The sequence below is a fragment of the Periophthalmus magnuspinnatus genome, chromosome 9 (genome assembly GCF_009829125.3).
Source record: "Periophthalmus magnuspinnatus isolate fPerMag1 chromosome 9, fPerMag1.2.pri, whole genome shotgun sequence".
Lineage (NCBI taxonomy): Eukaryota > Metazoa > Chordata > Actinopteri > Gobiiformes > Gobiidae > Periophthalmus > Periophthalmus magnuspinnatus.
This window is the reverse complement of record NC_047134.1, coordinates 29,389,031-29,409,987: the sequence shown is the minus strand read 5'-3', so window position 1 is coordinate 29,409,987 and position 20,957 is coordinate 29,389,031. Positions and strand designations below refer to the sequence as shown.

Below are 20,957 nucleotides of genomic sequence, written 5' to 3'. Positions count from 1 at the left end.
ATGTCTACAATTGGAAAAACACACAATATAAATTAGCCTCCCGTTTCCAATTAGGTATTTAGGTATTGGAGCTCCCTCTGTAGCAATGGGAATTAATAATGATAAAATAAAAACCTAGGCCCTTTTGTCAGGAGAATGCTATGCTAATAGAGCCATGCGGTTGTAGTGAACACAATTTGATCACAGTTCGTGATGGTTTATGGACTTATAAGCTTCAAAGGAGAAGTCAAGATTTCTGTGACGCAACAATCCAGAAAACACACAAACGGAGTCTTTTCAAGTGCTCATAGAAGACAATTTTGGATTAATGATTAGTGAAACGAGTGTAAGCAAAGAATTTCAAAATCCATATCGATACTAAGGAATAGACTGTAATTCCTGAGTGAATAGACTGAAAGAAGCATTCTTTATTTACACAATCAAATGGGAGAATGTAGTCCTTTCTTTTATATTACCGTGTGGCCTTATATCTGTGTAATCTTTCAGTCGTCCAGGTAAGTGCCATATTGGTCCATGGGTGTATACTAGTCTATGTGTCTTATACTTGTTCTGACACAGCCCAAGATCATTATAAAGCTGTTCAGGAAAGGTTCATTTCTGTCCTGTGAATGTGACTTTTTTAGGCTTGATACCTGCTCAAATGAGTTTTAATATCGATAAGTATCTGATTTCCAATACGTTTGGCAACCCTACAACATGGTTAAAAGCACAAAAAAGTAAACTTTGCATATTGTGTGTTTTTCAAGTTAAATCCAATCTCTTTGCTAACCTGGGCATATGAATAGAAGCACAAGGCAGACATTTGTAGCCCATTTTGGTTCGTTTCCAGTGACAGTTTCAGAGTAAACACATATTTCCAGTTTGTACCTTTTCCACACAGACCAATGTGCACATGTCACTCAAACATCCACTTTACCTGCTGCAGGACCACCACTCTCCCCACCACCTGCCAACCACGTGTCACTTATATTCTATTAACCACCTGCCTCGGAAAAGTGAATTCAGCACTGCCATTCCAAGAACAGATATGACACAATTTTGAAAGATTTTGGAAATAAACTTTATATAAATTCATTTGTTGACATATATCCTAGTTGTTGTTTTTTTTAATAAACTCATATTTTTCAATACATGCACCAGATTTGCAGATGAGTAATTATTGTATAGTTCAATTAATTTTATTTATTTATTTGTATTTATTTATTTATTGTTATTATTATTATTATTATTTTTTTTTTTTATGTACTTGAGAAAAAATTGCCTCAGCACAGATATAGATTATATTAACATCTCTTGAGGTAAAAAATGTTACCCATCTTTTTGCATCTAATTATGTTTTTAGAGTCTGAAAATCAGGAAGGATGGTTAGCATGCTAGTTGTTGTTAGCTTTACCATGACAGAAAAACTCTGCTCTGGTCTGTTGAGAAACGTGCTTATAAAGTCATCGTGGTGAGTAATCAATGTGCTCCTAATGCATAAGGCAAGTGAGGAATAACTTTGGACCACAGTGTGAAGTTAAGTTTTAGGTTCTTTTTACAAAAAGTTGATCATATCTTCAAAAGTATAGGATTATAAAAAATAAAAAAAAACATTCTGAAGCAATCTGATAGTCTGTATTTTTCATTATTCTAAACATTTTCAGCATAAGATATTGAGGGTACATTATGTAACTTTTCTGGTGGACAGCTTGTCAACTGCTTATCTCCATGGTGATGTTATTGCTTTACCCAGATTCTTCCAGAGTATGGCATTAAACTTTTGTACCATGCCATCAGTTTAAGTTTACCTGTAACACTCTCATAGTACGAGTTACAAGATACAAGATAGTTTTCAGCAAGATGGCTTTTAGCAATAAGTATAAAGCCATACTGTGTAACATTTCAGGTAAAGCAATAACATCAACTGACACAACTTCACCATAATGCATCTTTAAAATAGGAGATATCCAAACCCACTTGTCGCATAACTACTTGATGTACCAAAAATAGGACACTAGAACAAGTTAACTACAGGCTCTTTCTTCTTGTAATTTTACATATCTACTCTCACGACAATTTACACCACTTTTTGTCATCAAATCTCCATAACTTCAGAAAAGAGTCAAGCATAAAAGACTAAATGGATGAGAGTGGATGGTTGGATGTTTCCTTTTCATCCTGTTTGCCTGTTTGGTCATTTAGTCATTTGCTATCACTGTGTTGCTGGGTATTTTACACAGACAGACACAGTTTTTGAGGAGCAGACACTGACCACTGTGTTCTGACTCACAGCAAACGAACCGCAAACAACAATGTCAAAGTGTCACAACAGAATTGGGAAATTGAGCTTCAGCTCCATGGTTGCAAAAAAAAAGAAAAAAAAAAAATCTGAAACATAGCATTACTTCAAAATATTACTGAGGAAAGTTTTGCGGACACTGCAAAGGAGCAAAGTATTAGTCAGTGTAGCGTGATTCCGCTTCATTGATTTTCGCTCTAATTCATTTTCTATTTAAAAAACGTCAACATGTTTATTTCACAGTTTTGTTCGCAAATCAAGATATGAACATCAATAATAGACCAATAAGGTGCCTTTTCTTCCCCGAGGTCAGTTTGATTGACAGTGATGGAAAGCGTCTGCCCAATGCCAAACAGCACCTTTGATACTGATCTTTGGTTGCTATGATACTCGTCCTCGAAATTCCAAATATGGAACTTGGCTTCAAATTCCCCATTGTAACTGCTAGGATCGTTTGACTTCATTTGGCTGGAGCCGAATGCTATGGGGGACACTCTCTTAATCGACTTCTTTATACAGTCTATGGTTGTTATACCTGATGTATGTTTTAGTGTAATGCCAACGTAATGTAAAAAAAGAAACAAAAAAACAAAAAAAACTGCAACTTCCAAATATTCATTGTCAAATAGAAGTAATTTAATGTGCACTATGTAACTTTTCTGGTGGAGGATCAACCACACGTATGTCTCCATTGAAATGTCATTGGAGGCCAAGTTCCAGGTCAGATCTGTGGAGAGACAACCACTTTTACATAGTCCATCCATTCATCCATTTTCTCACAGAAGCAGCAGCATAAGCAAGGACTCCCAGACTTCCCTCACACCAGACACTTCCTCCATCTCCTCCGGTGGGACCCCAGGGCGTTCCTTGAATTTCCTTGAATTGAGTTTTCAAGGTAATTTTCAGCGACAAAAACACCTGCTGTCAAAAGTCAAGATTAGGCCAAAACATCTCCATGACGACAAGCAGGTGGATGACACTTCACTAGAAAAGTTACATAGTGTCATAACTTGAATTAGTGTGAAGTACAAACTTGGTAAAGAAAATAAATGACTATAAAATCACATCATGTTTGTAAGGTGTTTTCTAGCAGTGCAGCACTACATCAAAATCACTAAATCACTTTGAAGTTTCTTAATGTGTAACGCCATGCGGACCAGAAGAGGACCCGCCTTACACACATATACATTGAGAGACACTATAAAAGTTGTCAACATGCACATCTCAGGACTCTCTTTCTGTCCTTTCCGGAGAGTCCATCACTTCATTGTTCACTTTACCTGTATGGAACTCATTAAAACCCTTCTGACTTTATGTTTCAGACTCTTGGTCCTCATTGACGCTTACACCAGAAACGAACATTCAAACACATGGCACTTTGATTTTCTGCTTACCTCTGGCATGAACATTGAAGAGCTGTCCTATTTTTAATTCCTGTCTGATCTAATTGAAGTAAAAATCTGATCTTGTTCTCACTTCTGTTTTTGCAGATAAGGTCCTGGAGATGCAACTCAAGCTATTTTTAGTCCAAGTGATGTTTATGTGAAAGAAAAAACAGAAAACTATCCCAGCCTGTCTGAATCAATATGACATGAGCTAGGGAGGCGTTTAAAAGTTGCAGTGTGCCAGGAATAAATATGCACAAGTTGTTCCTTAGAAAGTATGGCAGCCCAGAAGACCCAAGAGATGCTAACAAGACCTTCATAATAGCTAAAGTAAGAAAGTAATGCTGTGTTGAACAAAATTAACTATAAAGAACTTTGTTGACAAAGTTCCCATGTCCTTGAACAAGTCATTTCACACATAATATAATTTAAAATATCAAAACAGCTATTCTAATCTGAAGGGATCCTTTTTGAGACTCTGAACAAACTGCTGCCACTTGTGACTTTAAAGAGAATGTTATTATGTATTGTATGTACTGTTATCGGACGTAGCATTGGTATTTTATATTTTAGAACTTAAAATATTACTTATGTAAAGAAAATACCCATTATTTGCATTAATCAGAACTCTCTCATCTGGATGTGGTGTTAGCGGGCCGTCTATTAACAACAATGTCAGTTACCATAGAAAAACAAACTAAGACTGAATCTGATTCTTAACTCTGACGTCACAATCCAGGGAAAATTCAAGGCTCAGAGCAAGATGGCCTTATAAACAGGATCAATGAAATGCGCATTAATAAAACAAAACACAACTCTAGGTATATTTTTGATGAGGTTTTTGGTCATTAAATGCTCATAAAAATCTAATTTGTCATAATATGTCCTTGAAAAATTGGCAGTACCGATTTTTTAAGACAAGTGAATACGAGTAGAATTGCAATGGGAGGCTGGAAGTGATACAAAGGTTCAAGTACATTATTATTATACGTTTATGGCTCTTGTCCAGGCTCCATCCATGCCCTTTGACGGTAATAGTCCCAAGATGAAGAATTTACAATAGAAGTACTTTTTAATATTTAACCTTCCCCTACTCTGTTTTATTACATTTCTGACTTATTGCTCTGTCCATCTCTCATTCTCCTCATTATAGACCTACAGTGAGGAGTCATAAAAGTTTGAAGGACCAGCCATTTTAACAGGTCAGAGTTCACCTGCCCCTCTCTCTGCATCGGGACCCTCCCTGAAGTCATTATAAAGCACCAGGACATTCAACATTTCATTCATATTCTCCACTAGTATCTTTACTTTGGGTCACCGTCCCAAGAATTACAATCTAGTTTGAGATATACTTGGACAGCTGGTTTTTAGTAATATTTTTGTGGGAGAAACGATTAAATGACCGACTTTATATATTCCTAATCCTCCTCTTGCTTCCCTTGGGGTTTGTTGTACTAAAAATCATCATTCTAGCTGTGTTTTAAACCGATTCCGAATCAGCTGTCATTCAGAGCGTGTGAGATTTACGAGTCTTTATTTATCTATGACAGAGCAGATATAGAGCAGTGCGGCATAAATGGAGATCTCATCTGTAGAAGGGCGCACAACATCTCAATAGTCCACATCAAAAAAGCAGGAGTCAAGAATTCAATCCAAGGAGTAAAATGGAAATTGCAAAACTATTTCAACTATTAGGAGTCATGAAGAGTTTATTTTGTGGTAGTTCGAAGCCCAGATAAACGAAAAGGGCTGAGACAGGAAAATACAAACTTATTCCTCACTTTCCTAGACATTTCATCCACTGCAATGAACGTTTTTCTCAACTTACGGAGGCCAGAGTTGAGTTTTGCCATTGTGGTAACTCTAACAACAGCATGCTAACAGCACACTTCCTGGTTCTGGGACAATAAAAAGCTTTATAATTACACAGCTGTTTCATTTTGTTGCTCTTACAATATAGCCACTTAAATTATATACAAAAATCAATATGTAGATTCTAATGGACACAAGTAAGTAAATGAAGTGGAGTGGGAAAAATGTCAAGTAAAAGTACTGCACCTGACACATGCTCAAATGTACAGGCTTTCAAAGCATGTTATTTTCTATGTTTTATTACATATCTTTATGGTAATATACAACCTGTAGTGCTTATATTTACTATCTACTACTAGCGGCAAACAAATCACTTCTGCTTTACTCTAGTCCTAAACAGAAATAATACTCAGTTATATTTACTTTAGGCCTGGTTAGTACTTGGATGGGAGAGCACTTGGAATACCATGCGCCACAGTGGAGCGCCAGTGGGAAAAACTGTCACTGTGTCCTTATTCAAGACACTTCAACTACATTGCCTAGTAGTAAAGTGGTGTGTGTGCAAGTGTTGGTGATGATGGTGCAGACTGTCAGCCTCACTCCCGTCAGTCTGCTCTTGGCTTGAGTAAGAAGTTGTACTTTTCAGGGTACTACTATGACTTGAGTAATATTTTATAGTATCTTTCCAGTACTCTTACTTGAGTAAAAGTTTTGGTGACTTGTACCAGTGTGAGTAAGGTTGTTTTCACACTGACAGAAGTTAGGTTGATGTAAAAAAAGCATTCGCTCTGAGACCGTTCCTCTGGGTCCAGTGTGAACCCAACAGTCACATTCTGGACTGCAGTAAATGGACGCTCTGAGGGCGCTTGAAAAAGGAGGTGTCTGACCTCGGGCTGACCTACGTAGTCTGCGGTGACAGTAAAAGTGCTTGGAATTGGGCTAAAAAGACCTTGGACCATGTATATGTGTATAAATGGGCGCTGCAGAGCTGATGTTTGACACATTTGTCTGACAAGGCCATTTGGATCAACTTAATATCCAATCAGTCTCATCCTGCATCTGGGGAGCCTGGTTCTGTCTGCGCAGTTGAGCCTGGGTCTGTGTGTGTCATTCCAAAATCTCTTTCTTTTCCGTCACCGTACAGAAAAGACCACCGCATATAGGGGAAGCATGCGCTTATTTAGCTTGAAGCGCGTTGTCAAAGAAATAAGTTCTTTTCTCACGTGGCTCATAGTGTTTGGGGTGAATAATATGCAATGTATATGAACAACACCGACCCAAAAGTACAGTAAACAAAACTAGATTTACTGGGTTAGTGCACTTGGAAGAGTCCACAGAGCACACTAACATGTGGGAAAACAACCAAACTCTACAAGTGACAAAAGCTTTATGCTGACAATAAAAAATGATTTGAACATTTGTGTTTCTTGCACCGCTCCTTCAGATATGGTTTAGTTTGTCTTATTTTTGGGTCTATTCTTTGATAAGTTCTATTAATTTTAAATTACAAATCAGATAATACATCCCGAAAATTACTCTTTAAATTACTCTTACTTGAGTAGTACTTTTCCTAAATACTTTTTTACTCTTACTTGAGTAATTTCTTGGACCGCTACTTTGTACTTCTACTAATATTATTTTGAAGCAGCGTTACTCTTACCTGAGTTCTACCTACTTCTGCTGCTAAAACAACATCCCTAAAACTACTACTACTTCCACAAGTAAAAAACTTTCAAACAAAAACACAGGAGTAACAGGATTTTAAAAGTCTTGCATAAAAAGACAATTAATCAAAGATGTTTTATGATTTTGAAGTCGTTGCTGTCATTACATTACAGCCACCGTACTAAAACCATTGCAACTTGGTTTACAATCCACAATATTGAAATGCAATCACTGTTTTCCTCCATCTGGCAGCAATTATTCTGAAATATCTCCAGGGTGATCTGACATTTCTTCTCAAAGTAATTAAAATGGAGCTTCTTATTAGAGGACTTGATTAATTCACATGAAATACTCCGGCTAAATGGGCTGTTATTGAATCTCCAGTTCTTAATGCCTCTTGCCCCACTCATTTCTGGATTCATAACTTCTTTTTACATGAGTCAGATTAGATTTGCATAAATGGTACGTTTTAAAAGCTCTTTCATAGCAGTCCACTCATGTGCATTGAGTTCAGGCCAGTTTTTATTGGGCTGTTTTATTAGCACTTTTATGTTTTTTTTGGTGGCAGAAGACATTACCTATCTTCTGTTCGCTGTAAGCCAATCACAGTCCACTTCATTTGCCTTTCAACCAATCATCATGAAAAAACGAAAACAAAAACGTCACAAAATGTCAACCTTAACCTAATGGGGTGTTACTATATTAACAATGTACTATGTAACTTATCTGGTGGTGGGTCCAATATCTGCTTGTCTCTATGGAGATTTTATTTTATTTTTTTTTATTTCCTGGAATGTTTCAAAGCATGGCATTACATTTCTCTATATTTCTGTGTAATCTCTCTGTCATCCAGGTATGATCCATAGTAAAAGAAAAATTCACTTCTGTCAACTACAAATGTTTTTCTTTGACTATTTTTCATACTTCATTTATTAATTATGATGTTTTTATTGCTACAAAATGCCTTGGAAAACATGTATTACAACTGTTTCCCCTCCACAGATCTGACCTGTAACTTGGTCTAATCTTGGAGTTAGATAAGTTTAATGCCATACTGTGGAACATTCCAGCAAAACAATGATATCTCCATGGAGACAAGTAGGTGGCGTCCATCGATCAGAAAAACTACCTAATGCACCTTTAAGTTAAATGCATTAAATCAATTTTTTTTGTAATAAACAGAACTAGTTCATTTTAAATCACTTTCAGAGACCAGAGCGGAGTTTTTCCATCACCCTAATGTGAGCAACTAGCATGCTAACAGTACACCAGCATTGCTTCCTGGTTTGTGGAAGATACAAATACTTTATGAATAAATGCATATAACAGATTTACTTTGGCCCTAAAATAAGCTTTTACAATGTATGTATACTGCGGGTTTTTTTTAAGGGAGCTGAAGGTAGCGAGTTTTGTGAAGAAAAAGAATCCCTCTTTGAACAGAAATGGTGGGTTGAGGTTTAATCTACCAACTGTTTACACAAGTGTTCCTGGAATAAGACCACAACAAGCCAATCAAATGCTAATCAGGTACTTAATGATGCTGAAGGTGAGATAGCCAATAGCAACAGGGGCATAAGGAGCAATAATGATGTTACCTAGTAAACAAGGGCAGGGCAGTTTCTCTCTAAAACTCTTCCCTTTGGCTGCCTTTATTTTACTTAGTGCTGTTTTGAGACACTAGGATTTATCTCACTCTGTCATTAAAAATGGCTTCTGGATGGGAGTCGAAACATCGTGATTGCAAAAATAGTGTCCACCATTAACCATCTTTATTACATGTAAATAAAATGAGGTACAGCCCCTTTAACAACTTTCACAACAAGGGACATTTTGCTTAATCTCATATCAATATTATTTCATTTCAATTAAAGTTTATTTATATGGCACGTTTAAAACCACCTCAGCTGACTAAAGTGCTTCACATGTATGTGTATATTTTTACATGTATTTTTGTGTATGAATATGTATATATGAATGTATTTGTATATATATATATATATATATATATATATATATATATATATATATATATATATACATATATATATATATAGTGATCAAACACACAAAGAAAGAACCGTGTACTTAATATTTAATTTTATTTGCTTTATTCTTTAGTCTTCTTTCATTATTATTATTATTATTATTATTATTATTATTATTATTATTATTATTATTATTATTATTATTATTATTATTATTATTTCTTTTTTATTTAATTTTATTACCATATATACTTTCTTTTTGTCTGTTTTTACTTTTCATTTATTCATTTTCTCTCTTACAATTTCTGTAATAAAAGTGTGAAACTCACATGGCAAAAGAAAGAAAGGAGATAAAGTAAAACATAACTACTTGCCAAGCCATCAAATAGTTTGTTTTGCACAGAGTGATGGACCTCTTCACTCCAGCTTCTTCCCTCCTACAACAATTTATCCAGTTGACAGATTTAAACTTCGTCTTTTGCTACTTATGTTTGTAGTATGGAAGAAGCTTAAAAGTGTATATGTGTATATACTATGTGTGTGTGTGTATGTATGTGCCATATATATAATGTTGACCATTTGAAAAATACATTGAATTGAAAACTGAATTGACAAAGTTAACAAAAACAAATATATCACTAAATATAAACCAGATTGAACATTTTCACCAATTCCGTTAAGATTAAGGTAAGCCTGCAGTTATAGGCAACCTTCGCTAAAACCTCAGACACAAAAGACAGCTTTGAGAATATTTGGGTCAAGATTAGCCTCTTTTTTATGAGACCACTGGACCGTAGCATGTTTCAGGACAGTGAGAAAACAACCAGACATCAGCGACGAGTTCACAACATGAGGTCCAATAGAACAAAAAACGTCCTTGAACAGATGATTTGGAGTAATACCTAGTGGATACAAAGACGGCTTTAGCTGTTGAACAATTTATATTAGTTTGAATGTTACTGCCAACTGCTATTGTGTAAATGGGCAAGACACTTCGACAACCTTGACCATCTTGTCTTGTGTGTTCTATTGTACTTCAGATCAGATTGGTATGTTAATTAAATGACTCTATATTAGGAACATGTTATATTAGACTGATGCATTATGATCATTGGATGGTATAATTAAGGGTGCTCATTTTCTCTAGGTGGAACCAAGGGTATGAACAAGTGAACTATGCCAAGATCATTTCAGTGAATAAGGTCACATGATCATCTCTCTCTCTCTCTGCCTCTGTATTCTCTATATAAAATCACATCACACATTCGCCGTTGTTTTCATACGTTCACCGGATATAATTACGACTTTCACCTTTGTCCCGTTTGTACCAATCCCCCCTATCCATCACTAAAGCAACTGACACCAGCCATCCAATGCTTGTCCTGCACGGCTTTAATTAACGATGCATTCAGGGCCCTCCTTCCTCTTCCTCTTCAGGTATCCTCACCGCCCAAGTGCTCGGCGATGTGGGCTCCATGGGTGACTGTCACATAGAGCTGATGGATGTCCAGGTTGCGTCGCGGTGCTTGGATTGCAATGTGTTTACTCCGAGTCGTAAATCAAACCGGGGAAACAGCTTTTTAAGAGCTGACATAGACCCAAGGACTCAGAACAATGAGAAGTGAAGCGCTAGGACACACACAAGTCCATCAGAGTGACAATGGCCCAATTTGAACTTTTCAAAGGAAGTTATCAATCGCAAGCAGTGCCGGTTCAAGACTTGCGGGGGCCATAGTTTGTCAGATTAAATTGACACAATCCTTTTGACGATGCCAGGATCTGTGAGGGTCCTCCTGCAGCTGCTACGAGACAACCCCTCCTCTCCCTGCTCCTGCTCCCCCTCTCCGTTATTACCTTCTTTGGCATTTCCTGGACAGATCCTCATTATATTCACCTGCTGAGCTCCACGACTGATCCTCACCTCCTGCTGTACAAAAGGCCTGCTAACCCCTTCTCCAGCGCCAAATCATCCCGTCGTTCAATCGGTGAATTTACGCTCAAGTTAATTTCTATGTTAATGAGGTTTTTTAAGTTTTTTGTACACGTACCTGCCCCACCACGTTCCCTATCCATCAAGTTTTTTGCCAGTTGTCATTGTGAACAAAATCTATTTGATAAGAACTGCATGTCTGGAGATAGGTTCCAAACACTGCACCCATGAAATTGCTCCTGACAAGATAAAGTTAAAATACAGAGAACAAACTGTCCTACAAACATTTCCTGTGTGTTATTGGCAGAAAATTCTTAAGAAAGTCATGTCAAAATTATCTTTCTGGTTCTGAAATTATTTAAGGTTGAATTAGTCTTTACTGTCTCAGCAGGGAAAGTATTCTCTGCATTTGACCCATCCTTTAACCTCCTGGGACGTGGCGGACACATATGTGGACAACACATTTTGGGTTTTCTAGGCCACAATGCAAATTTTTAGAAGAAGAATAACAGCAACAAGAACAACAACAATGCAAATATATTCAATTTAGGATATTTTAAAGACTTTAGAATGTTTTATTTTATTTTTTTGTAAAGGCACATGTCTCCTGCTCCTGTCAGCAGCTCTTCACATGAGACACATTGTTCCAAGAGGCACAATTGTTGTTTCTCATTTTGTTTTTATGTTCAGGACAAATGTTCCTGTGTTCAGGGTCTTAATAAATAGTTTTTGCAAATCATTATTCAAATATTTTATCAAAATGATTAAAAATGTCCACATATGGGGACATTTGTTTTACATCACTTTTCCCAGCAACTACATAATGTAAAAAGATAATTCTTTGTTTTTACACTCATCAGGTCCCAATCAGCCCAAATAACAAAGCGAAATTAATAAAGCATGTCATGTAAGAGCTCGGGTCTTAGAAGGTTAAAGACTAGGCTATATTTTGAATGTCATAAAAAACGTGCAAAACAGAAGTAGTTCATTTAAACGGTTTGCAGTGGTTCAAAGTTATTCCCCACACTTGGACACAACTGTGGAGTTTTGTCATGACGGTAAAGCTAACAACAACTGCTCTGGTAAATGCACTTCCTGATTATAAAACAATAAAATGGTTTATAATTACATTCAGACAGCACGCAGCAGACTTATTTTGACCTCAAGAGCGGCTTATACAATATTTCTGTAGTGGGCCAAGACAAATTTTGCCTCTGAGGCAGTGGGCACCAATGTAGATCCCTGGGCCCCAACTCAGATCTTGAAATAGACTTGGTGAGAAGGATTTTACCTATTCTGCATGTTTTGGGTTGATGGGGGAACTGGAGTATTGGTGCAAACCCACTGAGGCACACGGAATCAACCCAGGAGAACACGGAACCCTCTTACTGTGTGGATACTCAAATCCTAATATTATCACTGTTCACATACAACACAGCGTACCAGCTCTCAATGCTCTCAAATGTAAGCGGAGTGTCTGACTTTTTCTTCTGGGTTAATACTTTTTAATTAAATGTAGTCAGTAGCTATTCACAGTTATTTTATCACAAAGAGCTGCTTTTATGATATACTGAGTGAAAATGAAATGTACTTATTTACAAGAAAACCAAACTTTAAAGGCTCATATTACAACATTTTCTATATTAAAATGCTGTTTCCTCGTCAAAAACATACCTGGAGTTGTGTTTTGTTCATTTCACATGTTTAACACACAAACCCTGCATATTTAGCCTGACTTCATCTCTCAAACAGAAAACACTCTGTTCTACCTTGTGATGTCATGTGGTGATACAGGAAGTGCTACACTGTGGTTTTAAACTTCATACACCTTCACTAGAATCATTTGCATGATTTCAGCCATAAAATTGCCATAAAACTCTACCAAACCAAAGGTAAAACATAGCTGTTAACTTCATGACATCACAAGGTGGAACAGAGCGTTTTGAGCTTTGGAGATGTAGACAGACTATGAATGAAACAAAACACAACTCCAGGTATATTTTTGAGAAGGTAATAACATTCCAACGTGGCTTTAAGAGTCCAATTTTGCATAATATGGGACCGTTAAAGCTAACACTCGCTAGCCTGAGTTGTCCCGGTAACGGCAGTAGTAGTAAAATAAAAGATTACACTCATCAGTTTACTCTGTTTAATGAGTGCACTGCGACGCATTGACGTGTTGGTTTTCTCTGATCTGTTGAAGTGTCTAAAAATAGCCTTATGATTGGTTCGTGTTAGCATTAATGGCCTGCTCCTGGTTTAAAACATGAGTCCGTTTCACTAATCAATGACAATCAGCTCAGAGCGTCTTCGAGGAGAACAGGCTAAAGCTAAGTCATCAAAGGAGGTACACAGTCATTACGTTTACATCCACAGAGAGGTCCCGAGTGAATTAAGCAACCACATTTAAAACGTCTTTACCCTAAAATCTGCCAGACCTCACTTGTCCTAGTCTAGACGCAGGTAAAAAAAAAAAAACAATAGGTTTGAATGGGGGGCAATGAGGCATTCAGGTGTCTCTAACATTTTCCGTTAGCGCTGAAACTTGCAGATATAATTGCTAATAAAAACAGCTAGCATACATATAACCGCACTTTTAATGAACATAGATACTGTAAGCAATATCTCATTTACATTGAACATTTGATTTTTAGCAGATTTAATTTTATTTTTTCACTATAACATAACCTACCAAAACAAAACAACCAGGGGTGGAAGGTCATGAAGTACAAGTAGCACATTTTTAGGTGTCTATGCTTTACTTGAGTACATTTTACAGTGGATACTTTTTACTTTTACTTCACTACATTTGAGAGCAGTTATCTGTACTTTCTACTGCACTTTTTTGAACTGGACTGAAAAGTAAAGAGTACTTTTCATATGATTTGAGGGGTTATTTTACCATGTTCGTGGTAACACGCTGATTAAAGTTTCAAGTTCATGCTTCGGCTTTGCGCGAACTAAAATAAATACACAAAATCCATGAGAAAATGCACAAACAAAAATAATTACAAAAAAATCCATAAGAACCACTGACCAAAATATATTTAATTGAGAAGTATTTGTGCTAGTTTTTTTTTTTTTTTATTGTACCTCTAAATTGGAAGATTACTGTGATCTTAAAATATTAAATTAAAATTATATTTTATTATTTTTCATCGCTCAAAATGAGCGTCACACTCACAAAACTATGTTAAAAACTTTAGGAGCAGAAGTCCATTAACCAGGTAAAATAACTATTTATGCAGATATTTTTCAAATACTAGAGTTGTTTATACAAAGTGTAAAGGTAAAAAAAGACTAGACATCTAAAATGTGATCTTCATTTTGGATGTCTAAAAGTATTTGCGGCTCCCAGTGTTTTCTTTTCCATGGCTACCGGGTCCAAAAGGCTCTTTGGGTGTTAAACGCCACCGACCCCTGGACTAGGCTCTGGTCTAGACTCACAATATTCTGCTTATGTAAGTGTAGTGTTCAGACAGAGAAGGACAGAAAAGTGCTTCACCTGAGCTCCTCTCCTTTCAAATGTGCACCGTTGCATCTGGTATTTGGTATTTTCAAGTTTGGAGTGGTGAAAATACTTTAGGCAGTGACCTTTGCCCTCAGCTCCCCGTCCACTCCATGGTCTGTCAGGGTTTTTGGATTTTTTACTTGGCAAAACCTCACAGACATTACATTACAGTGGAATGGACGCACCGACCCTCTCTCTGACCGGAAGTATCCCACTGCTGTTGTACTCAATGCCTATTAAACATTCAAACTAAAAAAATATCCATGTGAAATTACGCTTTTTATGAACACATATACAACTCAACACACTGCAACAACTGTCTAAGTGTCATCAGTGATGGAACATAATGAATGAAGCACTGTACTTAAAAAAACTTTACTTTACTTTACTTAAATCCATTTTACAGTGGATACTTTTTACTTTTATTTCACTACATTTGAAAGCTGGTATCTGTACTTTCTACTCCACTACATTTTTGAGCAGGACTGAAAAAAGTATTCTTATAAAAAAATAATAATTCAGTTGTTTCTGTACAAATCTTTACCAAAATCACTTTGAACCTTTATTAGATCTCAAACACTATGCGAAATAGTTTTACTTTTTACTCTTGAAGTAGATACTTTAATATTTTAGTAGTTTTTTTTTTTTTTTTTTATGTTTTACTTGAGTATTTCTTTGCTCCGGTATCTATACTTTTACTTAAGTAACAAAACTGAGTACTTCTTCCACCACAGAGTCATATCCAAACTGATTTATGAGTTTCCGCATACAATAATATAATTCTAACCAAGACAGGGAATTAATACTGTCCACTTCTTGACACTCCGTTTTGTGTTTAAACCACATTAGTTTTTTTTAAGTACTCATTTTGCAAACTCCACCGCTCTTGGGCTGACAAATAGAGTTGAAGTAAATGTCATTTCGCCCCCTCCACAGACACTTGACCTGATCTATGTGTTAATAACCACAGCCTTGGACTCACTCGAGCTCCTATGATCAATGGGCCCCTGCATTGTCCAAGGGCAGGGCCTGTTCTGTCTATAATTCAGTCCAACCCCGAGTTTTCACTGTGTACAGTACAAGCACAAGCAACTTGAAAGGTCCTATACTATGCAAAACTGACTCTTATGAGCTTTAAGCCACGTTCGAATGTTGTTACCTCGTCAAAAACATATCTGGAGTTGTGTTTTGTTTCATTACACATGTTTAGAACAACCCTTTATTATTAGTCTGTCTACATCTCCAAACCTCAAAATGCTCAGTTCCACCTTGTGATGTTGTGTCGTGTAAAATTTTAAGTTAACAGCTACTTTTTACCTTCTGGTCAGTAGAGATGAGGAATTCCAGGGCTGATCATGATTCTAATGAAGGTGTATGGAGCTTTAAAACACCGTGGAGCACTTCCTGTATTACCACATGATGACATCACAAGTTGGAACGTGGATTGTTTTCTGTTTGAGAGAAGAACGCAGCTTAAATATGCAGGGTTTGTGCGTTAAACGAGTGAATGAAACAAAACGCATCTCCAGGTTTTTGTGATGAGGAAACAACATTATAACATAGATCAGAAAATAGCGTATGGGTCAAAGTTTAGAGAAGAAGCGGGGATTGCTAGTTTTTTTTTTAGTTTTTGTTTTTTTATTGTATAGGGTTGGGGTCCTGGTTTAGTCTTGACATGTTCCACATTTAATTTTAATGTAGACTTGGTTTGGTCCAGTTTTATTCCTGGTTTAGTCATGGTCTAGGCTGGTAATTCCAGTTCTCACATATGAATACTGTTGTTGTGTCATTTGGCAACACATTTATCCCACCACACCCCCAGTATCTCAGTTTTCCTGTGTGAAAATCTCGTGCTTTCAGAGAGTAGCATAATATGGGCCCTTTGTAAACCATGGGGTAACAATAGTACTGAGTCTTGGTTTATTTTTATACATCTACAAAAGGTGTACTATATGTGATCTAGTTTATCATCGTTTTAAATACTGCATTTCATTTTCATGTTTTAGCGTTCATTGTGTGTCCTGTAACTATGGTGAGTGAAATGTTGAAGAAATGCAGCTCTGATTATACAGAAAAGTGTTTGAATAGGATGTGAGGTCTCTGCTAGCGACATTCTGGAGCATGTAGCAGTTTAAATGATCTGTAGGTACAAGGATAAAGGACAATGTTGTAAGTTGTACTTTATAAACACTGAAGAGTACTACCTGGAGTGATGTAACCAATTGCGTTTGAGCTTATGAGAAGGGGTGGCCGTAGCACGCTAATGTTGTAATGTAGATTTGTACAAACATGTTCTGAAATAGGATTTTTTATTAGTTTGCCAGTTCATATTTCAGTGTTTTTGTCAGTTCTCCTGGGAATGTTAAAACTTTGAACAGAATCCTATTGTTGCAACATAAATCACAAATCTAAACGCAATGTAGTGGCTTAAATTTTGTGAAAGTTCTGTTCCACTCTGGTCCTCATCTCCTGGTTGAGTCCTCATATTCACAGAATGTATTACAACAACACAGCAACTTGAATCTGCTAAGTATTTGTGCGTTTTCTGTCTCTTTCCATAAGCCAGCCTGCAGCTTTCACACTGCCTGAGCTACGGTCCATTCCCACCTCTGCTCCTCTGCAGTGTTAGCGTGCCCTGTGCACCACTGTGATGGAGATGACACATAGCACAGCCATAAGGGGCCAAAAACAGCATGCCCGCCTTCAGAAAGAAAAATAATAAAGCTACCTTGGAATTTATTTCAAAGCTAAATATTGTGCCTTACCATTGGCACTTTTTATTTTTATTTTTTCAGATTGCATAATGCTTTAGCCACAGTTCAAAATGAAAAATCTTTAGTTATTCATTTAACCTATTGGAATGACATCACAAGTCAACTATCCAGGATTAGATTTTAAAACGAAATATTTTAAGATGAAAAGCACAATTAAGATTTGCATTACACTGGGGAAACAAACAAAAAAGAAAAAAAAAGATTTAAACCCCAAAACGCTGGTAAAGTACACAGAAGTTAAAGTGATAGTATGTAACTTTCTCAGGGTGGAAAGTCAACTACAGGATTCCATGGAAACAGAAAGTTGAAACCATACTTCAGTTTCCATGGAGATAGATACTGTATGTTACACGAGACAGTTTTCCCTATTGACTACATTGTACTTTCCTAAGAAATATACAGTAAATCCACCAATATTGAATCTAATCATCTATATTAGTGACTAAAGTCTATAACTCACGATACTTGAACAAAAATCTGCTTTTAAAAATATAAAAGTTTATATGTCCCCATCTGTATTATAAAGTATAGGCCTATAGAAAACCCAGCAACAGTAAAACATGTCCATGGAAACAAGCAGGACGAGACCTTCCTCCAGGGAAAACAAGAGTCAGGTTTGTGGAAGAGAAAGCGTGCTCAGAGTAAGGATGCATGCATTTTAGCACACTTTTGGCCAAAAAAGTTACATACTGGGGCTTTAAAGGTACATTTTGTAAGTGTTCTGATGGAGGCTGCTACCGGCGTGTCTCCGTGTTCTATATTTTGGCTTATCTATCTTGCATTTTTTTTAATTGCTGGTGTTTTTATAGCTCAAAAAACCTTGACCTGAAACTTGGCTTAGTTGCGTCATCTGTTTGTAACCATGGAGATATATAAATGTTTAACACCATATCGTGGAACATTTCAGGCAAAGCAATAATACCACACAACTTTAAAGAGTTACTTGAAATTGAATAGTATTTTGACACAGGAATAGACAACAACTCAATGTCAAACGTTCATCTAGTTAAAATATACTTCCAAACAATTGTATCCAGCTGTTACATATGTATAAATGACACGTACTTTTAAATGCATAGTACACAGTGGCTTCCCCCATTGACTTGCACTGACATCTGGATCAATTCTAATTCTGCTGCTTCCTCGAGCTTGCACATATATTGTCAGATAGTGAATAAACCACAGTTGCGAATATGTGTGCAAGCCTTGTACTTTGTTTTAGCGCTCTTACTACAAAACCAATTACAATAGGCCCTGTGCCATTTTCAGACTCAGCCTATTAACGAGGAAATCTTGCTAATTAAATCCAACCAGGAAGTACTTAGACTTGGACAAATGACTGAGGTGTAATGAGAATTTTATTGAATAGATAAACTTGACACATAGACATTGGAATTAATGGATTCGCTTGGGGGGGAAAAAAATCGTTTTATGGGGTATTAAAGGTGAAGAAGAGGAGATGGATAGGCTGAAGCGGCTGATGGTTTTGCTGCTGCGGTGGAAATGAGGTAAAGACAGGGGATTAGCAAGTTAATAAAACAGACTGTGGGATGGGGCAGGGCTTCCAACGTGATTGGTTGCAAGGAAATGATGGCAGGTTCTGGCTGTGAAAGACCAATGAAAGGAGGTGAGGTATAAGGAAGTACTGCCTTAGTTGGACTTATGGTACTTCATGTATTTAGTCATATTAGTCATCTTACGTATAGCAGATGTGGAGGAAGTATTCAATTCTATTAAGTAAATGTACAGATACTGGAGCAAAAAATAGTCAAGTAAAAGTAAAAGTATCAAATAATATTAAAGTACCTGTTGTTTACTTAAAGAGTAAAAAGTAAAAGTATTTCACGCCAGTTTGGAGATCTAATAAAGCTTCAAATATGGTGAGTTTGATAAAGATTTGTATTGAATTTTATTCAACAGAAACCACTGAATCAATCTTTTTTTTTTTTTTTTTTTTAGGTATCTGTACTTACTGTTTTACTTGAAATACTTTGACTTGTATATTTTGTTTGTTCAAACTATGAATGTGTTAAAAATAAACTCCTCAGTCTTTTCTTTTAAAAAAAAGAAAAAATACTTTTACTTTTCAGTCCTGTTAAAAAATGTAGTGCAGTAGAAACTACATATACCTGCTCTCAAATGTAGTGAAGCAACAATAAAAAGTATCCACTGTAAAATGTACTTATACCTAAAATGTATACTTAAGTACAAAACTTTACTACTTTTACTTCATTACATTCCATCACTGACTTATAGACATAGTTTAAACTGTAATTACTGGACATATTCACATGAAGCAAAAACTGACACAAGGTTTAACATCTTGTCTATTAGCACAAATAAAGTTGGATTAATACAGCAACTTTTAGATCCATCTCCAACATTTGGGGAATTTCTGTAGATTAAAATCAAAAAATTACAATCCAATTTCTGAACACCATAAATGCAACCTCTTTAGTTATTTAGAAAGTTACTCCAGTCAAGTAGTCAATAGGGGGAATGGTATATGAGTGATCAGTTATACTACAGATATCGGTATCAAACCGACATTGAAAATGTAACCAATATTTGGTTCAGATATTTTTTTCTGTGCTGTCCCAGTCTGTGTGTGCCCATTGTGTCATTCCCAGTTTGTCTTCAAGGCTTAATGTCAGGTATCTGCCACAACTGCAAAGCACATATCAGATATTGGTATCGGCTTAAAAAACTCAAATTGGACCATTCCCAGTCAATAGTAGTTAGCTAATCGCAATAAAAAATGTCCGCAATTAATCGTTCATGGGATTATAATCGCCTTTACGGCACCAAACTGCCTCATGTTTCCAGTTTCAATGCAATGTTTAGATGTTAGTTCTGGTGTTTGCCCACAAGGGGGCCCTCTATCATGCCAATGAAACTTGTTAGCTTCTGTGTCTATCCTGAATTGGGGAAGGTTCTTCACCTCAGTCACCGTCATGGCTAGTGGTCAGGCAGTGGATCTGGATCCCAGTGACGCCGCACATTTATATCCTCCATTCAAGAAGGTGAAGTCTGATGTGTGGAATTATTATGGATTTGAAAAATAAGACGAGATGAGCCACCAATTTGCAGAACCTGTCGAAAAAACGTTGCGGTTCCGAGGGCAAACACGAGCAACTTACATGCACATTTGCGAGACAACCATCCGCTTTGGTTTGACAAACTTGAGCCAAAAATATCCATAGTATATAACATACCATGTGAGGCATTATACTGCCTTGGTTTAGTAATCGTTATAATATTGTTAATCACGATTATCATGAGTCTAAATTTTAGTATCGTCCCATCCCTGGTGAACAGTATAATTTTCACTATCAAAATGTGATCAGTGCAAACTCATTACATTAGACATGTTGTTATGAATGAACCCATGAGACACAAATGTGGCCATAGAAAAAGCAGTTGTGGTGATTCTTGGCAGTGGCCTGAGCTCTGACAGTGATTTCGTGTGTTGGTGTTTTGGGTTGGAGGCAAAAGCCCAGACAGACGCCCCATTTCAACTGAACTGAATCCATCTGCTGGACCCATGCGCCTACCCTGAGGACACCGAGAGACAAGAGAGAGGGGAGGAGTAGAGAGGAAGACAGGGGAGAGGGGAG

General features: G+C 36.7%; 1 protein-coding gene across 1 annotated transcript in view; it reads right to left on the bottom strand.

Moving 5' to 3' along the window:
- LOC117376193 (whirlin-like) overlaps positions 1-20,957 on the bottom strand; it is a 172,285-nt gene that overhangs the window by 108,253 nt on the left and 43,075 nt on the right. The window lies entirely within an intron of this gene.